The sequence below is a fragment of the Amyelois transitella genome, chromosome 12 (assembly GCF_032362555.1).
Source record: "Amyelois transitella isolate CPQ chromosome 12, ilAmyTran1.1, whole genome shotgun sequence".
Taxonomy (NCBI): Eukaryota; Metazoa; Arthropoda; class Insecta; order Lepidoptera; family Pyralidae; genus Amyelois; species Amyelois transitella.
This window is the reverse complement of record NC_083515.1, coordinates 10,244,295-10,256,604: the sequence shown is the minus strand read 5'-3', so window position 1 is coordinate 10,256,604 and position 12,310 is coordinate 10,244,295.

Sequence of the window (12,310 nt, the reverse complement as noted above, 5' to 3'; positions counted from 1 at the left end):
CAATCATAGGGAGATACAAATTTAGATTTAAATGGATAATTTGTTTGTTCGTAAACTCTTTATTACACATAAAAAGATATACATAACAAATTAAAAAAAAGGCGTGTGGTTCTCGGCACCAATGAAAAAAAGAATAGGACCACTCCATCTCTTTCCCACGGATGTCGTAAAAGACGACTAAGGGATAGGCTTACAAACTTGGGATTATTATTTAAGCGATGGGCTAGCAACCTATCGCTATTTGAATCTCAATTCTATCATTAAGCCAAATAGCTGAACGTGGCCATTAAGTCTTTTCAAGACTGTTGGCTCTGTCTACCCCGCAAGGGATATAGACGTGACCATATGTATGTATGTATTTAAAAGACAGTCAAATTTGATTAAGAAGAATGTGTAAAATGGCGGACTTATAATTTGTATACATTTGACTACATGAGTTACGATGTTTTTTCAACGATGCTCTTACGATTTCCTCAAAAAAAAGTGGAAGAGGCCGCCTGCCATCGACCTGGTGATCAAATATCCAATAGGAACACAAGCAAGCCCGGTTGTTTTTCGTTTCACGTGAGCGAAGTTGCGGGCTAAAGCTAACATTATAAATCGGGATAAGTGTAGCCGTGTGGTTCCCGGCACCAATAAAAAAAAAGAATAGGACCACTCACACCTAGGATTTGAATCTCAAATTCTACCATTAAGCCAAACAGCTGAACGTGGCCTATCTGTCTTTACAAGACTGTCGGTTCCGTCTACCCCGCAAGGGATATAAACGTGATCGTATGTATGTATAAGTGTATCCAACGCACGTGCTCCTGCATACGGGCACCATATTTTATCCAGACTGTTACGTGGGACGAGTTCCTGTGCAATGAGTTTCAAAATGAGCTGCATAATCAGGTTGTATTATGAAGGGATGTTTTTTTGACGCAATGGCGGATAATTATGCAAAATACATACATACAGATGGCCTCTGTGGCGCAGCGGCAGTACGCTTGTCTGCGACACCGAAGGTCCCGGGTTCGAATCCCGGCCAGGGCATGATGGGAAAATAACTGATTGGCCTGGGTTTTGAATGTTTATCTATATAAGTATTTATTTAAAAATATAGTATCGTTGAGTACTAACTCAACGATACTATATTATAGATTATATAGATTATAGATAGATTTCGTAATACAAGTTTCGAATTTACTTCGAGGTTAACTCATTTTGTGTAATTTGTCTCGTATATATTTATTTATTTATACATATATATATATACTCACGTCATGTCTATATCCCTTGCGGAGTAGATAGGGCACGCTCAGCTGTTTGGCTTAACGACAGAAATGAGATTCAAATAGTAACAGGTTGTTATACAATACAGCAAAATAAAGTTTAGAATTACCGAAACGGTCATTGAAAGTCAAATCGGTTTTAATTACATATAAAGTTTTATGTTTGTGAAAACATATTTTAATGTTTTTTATACAAAATATGCGTTGCAGTAAAAAAACAGAACCTTGTACTTTTTGTACTGAAACGAGTCTGAAAAGAAATGTAGATATCATAACTACAAACATAAACAAACATATAGTCACGTCTATATTCCTTGCGGGGTAGACAGAGCCAACAGTCTTGAAAAGACTGATATGCCACGTTCAGCTTTATGGTAGAATTAAGATTCAAATAGTGATGGGTTGCTAGCCCATCGCCTAAAAAAATAATTCTAAGTTTATACGCCTATCCCTTACGGATAAGGGATATCATAATTAAATTGATGAATAAACTCCCTATGTTACACACAAGAACTACGACATATTAATGTATAACTTTTAGATGTGAAAAGATTTTTGTAATACTTTCAATGAAGTAAGTAATTTAATGCGTTATTGTTCACTAAAAGAGTACATTACAAATATAAAACAGTAGTACAGTACAAAGGCGGGCTTATCCCTTAGTGAGATCTCTTCCAGCCAACCTGACAATAAGAGGTACCCATACAAAATTGAGGCAAGGGTAATAAAATTGGTTGAAATATGTAAATTTAAATTCGAAAATTCATTCTTTTCTAAATCAGAAACAAATGAATCGATAAATTCAAAATTAAATAAAAAACAACACGGTATAAAAGTAATCGAGTTTAATTGAATAGTCACAGGATTTCAAATCGAACGGAGACCGAATAGTTTTCAAAATAGCGATTCATTGCGCCGAATAGGTACATTGTTGCGACTGACGTGCGGTGACTACGATTTCTGATAAAAAAGAGAAATATTTTTTTGTTGTTGTGAAATTTATAGTTTTTTGCAATTAAAAAAAAAATTACGGCCGTTGACATATGTCCGTGTGATAAGACGTGAATGAATAAAAAATAACGTGTGAACGAGAGGGAAAATGTGGGTAGAAGTTATAAGTTTTGAAAAAAAATAATTAAAAAAAAGTGTAAACAATTTCACACATTGCTTAGTCTTTTTATACTTATTTTTAAGGAGGAATGTCTAATGTTACATTACAATGTTACAAAAAAAAAACAAAATAAAAATAAACAAGTTAGTTACATTTTAATTTTAATTCTACTCGTATCATTAAGCCAAAGAGCTGAACGTGGCCTTTCAGTCTTACAGACGTGATTATAATATGTATGTATGTAATATCTCTTAACTGTTTGCATTTTTCTTATATGGTATGTACACTGTTTTTTTTTTAATTTTAGTGTAGATCGTAACATCATAATTTTACTACCATGTATAGTTTTACTACAATTTATTATGTGTATTTAAATAAATAAAAAATATTTTATCGATAAATTACGTCCCAAATGGCGTCAGAATCATGGTGAACGCACAGACGGGCGGTATTACAGCTGTTTCACAATAGCATTCCGTTTCTAATTGGACCAGTTTCAGAGCAAATACCTCCGCTATAGAATGCCAAACGTCAATACAGAAAAAGTGCAGTTTGCAATGCAAAAAAAAAACACTGAACTTCTTCTATGTGCGCTATTGAAAATCAATTGTAAATGTAGAAATTTGATTATTTTTTCATCATCATATGCCCGTGTGAACTTAGCGCCATATTGATACATAATATGCCCTGTGGTTCCCGGCACTAATATAAAAAAGAATAGGACCACTCCATCTCTTTTCCCGTGGATGTCGTAAAAAGCGATTAAGGGATGTAGGCTTATTCTTTTAGGCGACAGGCCAAAGCCAACAGTCTTGAAAATACTGATGGGCCACGTTCAGCTGCATGGCTTAATGATAGAATTGATATTCAAATAGTGACAAGTAACGCCCTAATAGAAGAATCCCAATTCCAAATCCTAGTTATCTATGTGTTCCTAATGATAGTAGAAAGGAAGGGAATGCATAATTAGCCCGAGAAATATCACATATCTGTTTAGCCGACCGTGCAAAGATTAAAAACGCTATGACCTTTTAATTCTGTGGTCATTACCGCACTCAGCTTTCCACTTAGATTAACAGATGTGGACCTAGCACTATTTGTAACCCCTCACGGAAAAAAAGAAGGGTGTTATAAGTTTGACGTGTGTGTCTGTCTGTGACATCGTAGCTGTCAAACGAATGAAGCGATTTTCATTTTAGATAAAAGGTGATTACGTGCAAATGTTCTTAGACATGTTGGATCAAAATCGGTTACATATATACATACAGCCGTGTGGTTCCCGGCACCAATACAAAAAAGAATAGGACCACTCCATCTCTTTCCCATGGATGTCGTAAAAGGCGACTAAGGGATAGGCTTACAAACTTGAGATTCTTTTTTTTTAGGCGATAGGCTAGCAACTTGTCACTATTCGAATCTCAATTCTATCTTAAAGCCAAATAGCTGAACGTGGCCTATCAGTCCGCTCAGGACTGTTGGCTCTGTCTACCCCGCAAGGGATATAGACGTGATTATATGTATGTATGTATGTATATACATATAATCGTGTCTATATCCCTTGCGGGGTAGACAGAGCCAACAGTCTTGAAAATACTGATAGGCCACGTTCAGCTATTTGGCTTATTGGTAGAATTGAGATTCATATAAAAAATATATTTAATATATCAAAATCGGTTAAGTGGTTAAAAAGATGTGAAGATAGAATGTCGGCGAATATACACAGGTGAAAGCTCACTGTGAGAGAATATTGATGATTTAATTAAGAGTGTTCTTAGTTTAACCCCCGGTGTAAAAAACATGTGTTATAAGTAAAATTTGTGATGGGGGGATATTTTTAAATTTAATTTTTTTGACGAGAATTTTTTTTATCTAAATGTATGTTACAAAATTTGTAAAATTGATATAGGAATAAACTGTTTAACAAGAGAGTATGCACCTCTTTCCGCAATTCATTTTGTAAAATGCTCTTTTAATCCACTATCTAGATCTCATATTATCAGGGAACATACATACATATCATCACGTCTACGAGTATTCAGCAACCTGTCACTATTTGAATCTCAATTCAGTAAGTATGTATAGATAGTTCATACCTAAATTGAATATTAGAATGACTTTAAACCAACACGGTCTCAGACATGTATGTTTATTTGTTAAGGCACATCGTCTGAATAGACGTAAATTTGTTAGCAACAACAAACACACTTCATTTCAAACATTCTAAACTAGAGGCCGCCCGCGACTTCGTCCGCGTGGAAACCCTGTCAATCCCGCGGGAACTCCGGGATGAAAAGTAGCCTATTTGTTATTCTGGGTCTTCAGCTACCTACATACCAAACTTCATCGTAATCGGTTCAGTAGTTTTTGCGTGAAAGAGTAACAAACATCCATACTGACATACTGACAAACTTTCGCATTTATAATATTAGTAGTATATGCATAATAATTATTCGTGTGTTTACACATATCAAATAAGCACATCGTTCAATTAATGTTGAAATTTACACAGAATTTGATTAAATTCAGCCGTATCTATAGTATGATATGAAGCCATGTGGTTTTCGGCACTTTAGAATAGAACCATCTGTATTCCATGGATGTTGTAAAAGGCGACTAAAGTATGGGCTTACGTACTTAGGATTGCTCTTTAGGCGATGGACTGGCAACCTGTCACTATTTGAAACTCAATGCCATCATAAAGCTATACAGCTGAACGTTGTCACTCAGATCTTTCAAGACTGTTGGCTCTGTCCACCCCGTAAGGGATCGTCTTTCACCCCTGCGCGGTAAGTTCTATACAAGGGAAGATTTATAAATATATATTTATATATATTTCTTACGTAGGTATGTATGTTAAATTTTGCGTATAGAATAGACCTTCAGTAATACATAGCGTCTTTTCCCTTCTGAGTAATCAGGGAATCATCATTTGAACATGACCTAAATAGAGTTATGAATGTGGATGACGCGAATGAAGTATGCAAGGACTGTGACAAGATGTGGTCTCTGCCCACCCTTCCAGGAAAGAGATTATTTATAAATGTATAAGGTTAACAGTCCCAAGATTATAAGCTTCAAATTGTCATTAACTCTATTGTTTTCTAGTATTCAATAACAAGGGCAATAAGCCATCTTTCTTTGGCAAATAGCACACATGGATATTATTAACCACCTTTTGGAGTAGATATTTATATAGAGGCCAAGCTTTATTATATATTTATTTTTAGATGTAAAAAAAATGAAATCTTTCCTTGCATAACTTATTGCCGTGTGGTTCCCGGTACCAATACAAAAAGAACAGGACCACTCCCTCTCATTCCCATGGGTGTCGTAAAAGGCGACTAAGGGATAGGCTTATAAAATTGGGATTCTTCTTTTAGGCGATGGGCTAGCAACCTGTCACTATTTGAATCTCAATTCTATCATCGCGCCAAATAGCTGAATGTGGCCTGTCAGTCTTTGCAAAACTGTTGGCTCTGTCTAGCCCACAAGGGATATAGACGTGACTATATGTATGTATGTATGTATGTAGGCCAAGCTTTATATGTACATTTTTAGATGTAAAAAACAAGAAATCTTTACTTGCCTAACTATATACTACACTCCGAAATTCATCTCTCCTCTCATGGATCTACTGGAAGAGATTACTTTTGAAATAAGTAGCACCTTTGTAATAGAATTACTGTTATAAAAGCTCCTGTATATAATTTGGTGTACATAAATAAATACATGGCATACACGTACAGGTAACATTATAAATTGAAAAAGGAACACAATAACTATTAAATTAATAATAATAATAGTATGATAAGAATTTTGTTAGCTTACGTAAAATAATTTACAAAGCTTATCTTAGAGTTTTTTGATGAATTTTATTTATTATTTTTTATCAATTTTTTTATTTTTTATTTTTATTAATAATTTAATTTGACAAATTTATAATTTTTAATATTTTACAATAAAATATTGACAAAATGATCATAATAAGACAGAGCATTTATACGTTGCTTATTTATATTATATTAATTTAATTCCGACACCTTAATGCAACCATATTATTCTAATTATATTACAGTAATTTACTACTTTATATTTTTTTATAATAAAAAAAGGAATAATATAATTATGATTATGTACTTTTTGAATTTAATTAATTGAAGTATTTTATTATCTTCCTTTACGCGAACAACAGTCCAACTGAATATTTTCCGTTCGAAGAAAATTCTACCCTAAATTAATTCTTATTATGTTCATCTAATTAGTCAAGTTTTCCTTGTTGCTCTGATTTCATAAATCAGGAACGGTTTTGCATAAAGCTGTGTCTCTGCATTAGTATTCTCTGTGCTGAACGACAGTAGCATACTAAGTAGTTATTAAACCTCAAAACACGAACATTTGATATTGTGCAGGCTTTGCGGTTTTAGAAACACGATGTTTGGTATAGACATACATACATACATTCATTCATTCATAATATTCATTCATATTATTCATAGGTCAAAATTACTCGAAACCGCCGAGTAAAGAGCCGTAAAGTAGCCGAGCTTGCATGAAGAGAGTTATGAATGTGGATGAAGCGAAGGAAGTATGCAGAGATCGTGGCAAGTTGAAAGAGGTAGTTTCTGCCTACCCCTCCGGGAAAGAGGCGTGATTTTATGTATGTATTCATTCATTCATATGAGCACGTCTATATCCCTTGCGGGGTAAACAGAGCCAGCATTGTTTAATGATAACGTTCAGTTGATAGGCTTAATGATAGAATTGAGATTCAAATAGTGACAGGTTGCTAGCTCATTGCCTAAGAAACGGATCCCAAATTTATAAACCCACCGGGAACCACACGGTATTGATTTATATTATTGTTAATATCATAATAAGAATTATATAACTCAAAACATATTTACTTATGGGCAAAAGCAAGAAACGCCAGCCGTCTTTGGATGCGCTTAACAAGTGCGCTACCTACCCCGCAAATGATAATGACGTGATTATATGTACATATGTTGAATTTATCTATACTAATATTATAAAGCTGAAGAGTTTGTTTGTTTGAACGCTCTAATCTCAGAACTACTGGTTCGAATTGAAAATTTCTTTTTGCTTTGAATATACCATTTATCAAGGAACGCTTTAGGCTGTTTAAAGTCACGCTGTAACTATTAAGAGCAAAGAAATAATGGAATATGTGACAAAAACGGGGAAAATTATTCATCATTGAGGGCTTCAATGATGCCCAAACTAACTATCTCACGCGGACGAAGTCGCGGGCACAGATAGTCACAAAATAAAATACAAATTGTCTTTGGTTGAAACACACAGGTGTGTGGTATTTTGGTTTTATGAAACCTACAAATGTTTATTTGCCGGCAAAAATTTTCGTAGCGGTGACATCATCACTCTAGATTTGCCAGCTCAGCTCGGGAGTCCGGACAAATGGAGGATTTACGAAGCTGTGTCGTGTTTGGACAAGTCAGTGGCGACTAAACAACAGTTTATCATGAAATTTGAGTCTTGAAATTCTTAGTCTGCATGATCACAAAGATTTTGAAACACCTACCTTATTAATAAAGAATTAATATTATGATGATGTTGCAGAACTTACATACTTATCTATATATAATCACGTATTTATCCTTTGCGAGGTAGATAGAGCCAAAAGTCTGTAACGCCTAAATGGTGGAATTGATATTCAAATAGTGACAGGTTGCTAGCAGGTCGTCTAAAAGAAGAATCACAAGTCAAAAAGCCTTTTCCTACAGATTTTTTCCTGCTTCAGATCTTGAAATCAATAATTAAATCTTCGTGTTTCAAAACTGAAGACGAATGAATATAGTTAATAAAGTTTTATAGAATTTTCATTTTTATTGAGATAATTCATTATTTTATTCATATAATCACGTCTATAACCCTTGCGGGGTAGACAGAGTCAGCAATCTTGAAAGACTCAAAGGCCACGTTCAGCTGTTAGGCTCAATAATGGAATTGAGATTCAAATATTGACAGGTTGCTAGGCCTTCACCTATAAGAAGAATCCCAAGTTTATAAGCATATCCCTTAGTCGCCATTTTCGTTCATGATAAAAGAGATGGAGTCCTATTCTTCTGGGAACCTAACGACCAAAAATTGAGAATAATGAGGCACAACATCCTTCATACGTATTTAAGAAGACATAATAATAACATACGCGTAAGCATACCCAGATAAAAAATCGCTCCACCTAAAAAGAAATCCGCATTATCCCACATTTAAAGTAGGCATAAATGAAATAAATGCCTCTATCCCGTACCAGAACTGGGAACATTATTCAACTGAATCCAGGGATTTTATGGGACCCTGCCGCGGCTCTCCGCCACATTACCGCTCGATTGTTTTTTATGAAAAAAAAACAAACTGCCCCCGTAATATGAGGCACGAGACGCCGTTTTTATCGCGCGAAAATATCTATCGCTGTCTCGTTTTATTTATTACTAGCTGTGCCATTGACTTTGTCCGCCTGAAATAATTGTTTGTGGCATCATTGAAGCCCTCAAGGATGAATAATTTTCGCCGTTTGTTTTTTTTTTCAAATTTTCCAATATTTCTTCGCTCTATATAGTTGCAGCGTGATGTTATATAGCCTAAAGCCTTCCTCGATAAATGGTCTATTTAACAAAAGAGAATTCTTCAATTCAAACCAGTAGTTCCTGAGATTAGCGCGTTCAAACAAACAAACTCTTCAGCTTTATAATATTAGTATAGATGACTTGAAACGGGACAGCGATAGATTGTAGCGCGATAAAAACAGCGTCGCGCGTGTCCCGGTATGTGGATATGAACTATTTTGGAGATAAGTAAATTTTTGGAAGTTGCTACATCAATTATCTCTTGAAAAATATGGCGTTTGACAGTTAAGTATTTCTAAAAAGAAAAAAACAACACCGTGTGGTTCCCGGCAACAATAAAAAAAAGAATAAGAACACTCAAGTTTATAAGGCTATCACTTAGTCGCCTTTTACGACATCTATGGAATAAAATGAAGCATCCCAAGTTTACTACATATTCCCTTGATAGACTCCTACTATGTGCACGTGAAGATATTCTTTTGTATTCAGAAAAATCATATATTATTCTTTATTGAAGATATAACTCATAGAGTAGTCGCTGACAACTGCAAAGGCGGTTATGGAGAAAAATAGGCACAAAGATGATAAATGAATACTTTCAGTTTAAGAATCACTGGCCGTTAAAAGACTGGAAAATTTTCTTAAAATATGAAATATACCTTATAGTTGCCGCAATTTTAGAATAGAACCACTCCATATCTTTTCCATGAATGTCGTAAAAGGCGACTAAGGTATAGATAAGACTATAAATTTGGGATTTATCTTCTAGGCGATGGGCTAGCAACCTGTCACTATTCGAATCTCGATTCTATCATTAAGCCATGTCCTATATCTCAATATATAATAGAACGCGCGACGCAGCTTTGTCGCGCGATAACCTATCTTTTACTGCTGTTCAGCTTTTTATTATGACGTGAAACTGGATAGAGATAGAAATGGCATCGTCCGTGCCATACTTTGGGGACAGCTGAGAGTTAAGACTCTCTATCCTTGATGTTATGAATATAGGATAAAGACGTGATATCTACACTAATATTATAAAGCTGAAGAGTTTGTTTGTTTGTTTGAACGCGCTAATCTCAGGAACTACTGGTTCGAATTTAAAAATTCTTTGTGTTTAATAGACCATTTATCGAGGAAGGCTTCAGGCTATATAACATCACGCTGCAACTATAAGGTCGGAGCGAAGAAATAATGGAAAACATCAAAAAAACGGGATAAATTATTCATCCTTTGAGGGCTTCAATGATGCCCAAAATAACTATTCCACGCGGACGAAGTCGCGGGCACAGCTAGTGTTAGTTCCATGTCTCTTGCGTAGAGAGAATTTGTTTTGTAACATGTTTTGATGTTAATGTAATTTAACAGTCCAGTTAACATAAAATGGAATTTAAAACCAGTGTAGTGGAAAAGCAGGTTAAAGAGATATGAACTATATAATACTAATAAAGAGAATAACTTCTGACAGTTCTGTAGAAGTGAGGTCGCCCTGAGACCGCACGATTTATCTGAGCTTGGAAAGTTTGAGAGCCACTGGTCAGTCTCAGGTGAATTTTGCGTTGGAAGATTGTCAACTTTCGAAGTATTGTTTTACTTATCGTTAAAATATACTTGAACTGAAACAGATCTCCCCAAAATGCAGGTAAATTGCTATAAGACTCTTTTATATATTCTATAAATGTAATTGAATATATAAATATAAATAAATAATTAACAAACGTGATGATGGTACGGAACTCTTCCAGCGCTAGAACAAAATAATAAAAAAAAATATATATTTTTTTTAAATTATTACTTATTTCTTTTTTTTTTGCTTGGTCTTACCATTTGTTCTTTAATCGCTTCTTTTAATATCCACATCGTCTTCACAAGACGTCACAAGTCTTCACTATCACATCTTATATCCTAAACAGCCTTATCTGTTGACTTCAAAAATATATTCAAAACTTAAAATAAAAAAAAATATAAACCAAAACTCTAAAATGCCATTCCCGGCACAAATTACAAAGAAGAGGACCACTCCATTTCGTTCTTATGGATGTCGTAAAAGGCGACCAAGGGATAGGGTTATAAACTTGCGATTTCTCTTGTAGGCGATGCTAGAAACTTACCACTATTTGAATCTCAATTCTATCATCAAACTAAACAGCTGAACGTGGCCTATCAGTCTTTTCAAGACTGTTGGTTCTGTCTACCCCTCAAGAGATATAGACGAGATTATATGTATTTATGTATGTATGCAAAACTCTAAAAAGCGTGAACATAAAACTACATCGCATTCTATGAACAGTAGGGACGCACCAAAGAACTTCGTACAATATACGAGTATAACGCATAATTGACCGCATTCGGGGGGAAGTTTGAGAACCACTGCGATGCGGCAACGTTGTGATACACTTGTCGTCCTCAGGAGATTTTAAAATGGCGTAAAGATAAATGTTGAATGCAGACTCTTCTTTTTGGTGGGGTTTTACTGTCAGCGGGAAATTTTCGTTTATTCTTTTACATATAGGTATACATGTGTTTAATTGTTCTATTTTTATGTGTGTATATTTGTTTCGTCACGATTTGAATAGACAACATACATATATATAATTTAATCACGTTTATATCCCTTGCGAGGTACGCAGAGCCAACAGCATTGAAAGGACTGAAAGGTCACGTTCAGCTGTATGGCTTAATGATGGAATAGACATTCAAATAGTGACAGGTTACTAAATAGCCATTACCACAAAGATATTATGAAGCGCTAACAGCTGAGTCAGATGTATGTATCTGTTAATTTTTTTTAATTAATAATATAATTTAAAAAAATTGTTTATTGCCTGTTAATTAAGGACGTCCTGGTAAAGGGTCAGGTCAAAAGTACCCGAAACCGCCGAGCTTGAATGAAGAGAGTTATGAATGTGGATGAAGCGAAGGAAGTATGCAGAGATCGTGGCAAGTGGAGTATGTATGTATGTTTATTGCCTGATTCTGCATGAGCTGTGCTATGATTCTGTAAGAGCTGGAACACACTGGGTTTTTTCAACCTACCCGCCCAGAACGGGAGCCTGAGGAAGTCTTCGAAAGTGTGACTGCAACTTTATCTCTTGACAAGGTATAAGGGATTTTGGAGTAAAGCCAGTTCTCAGCTCCTAACGGGATTTTGTTCAGAATTAAGCCATCTTAAATACAAATCCTGGTTGTAACTACAAAAGTTTTGTATGTCGTAAAATATTAGGATTTTATATATTTCGGGAGAGATAATAGAATTAACTAAGGTTATAATTTGACGTCCACTATAAAGTATAGTTATATCAATGATCATGTAGCTTTTAAGT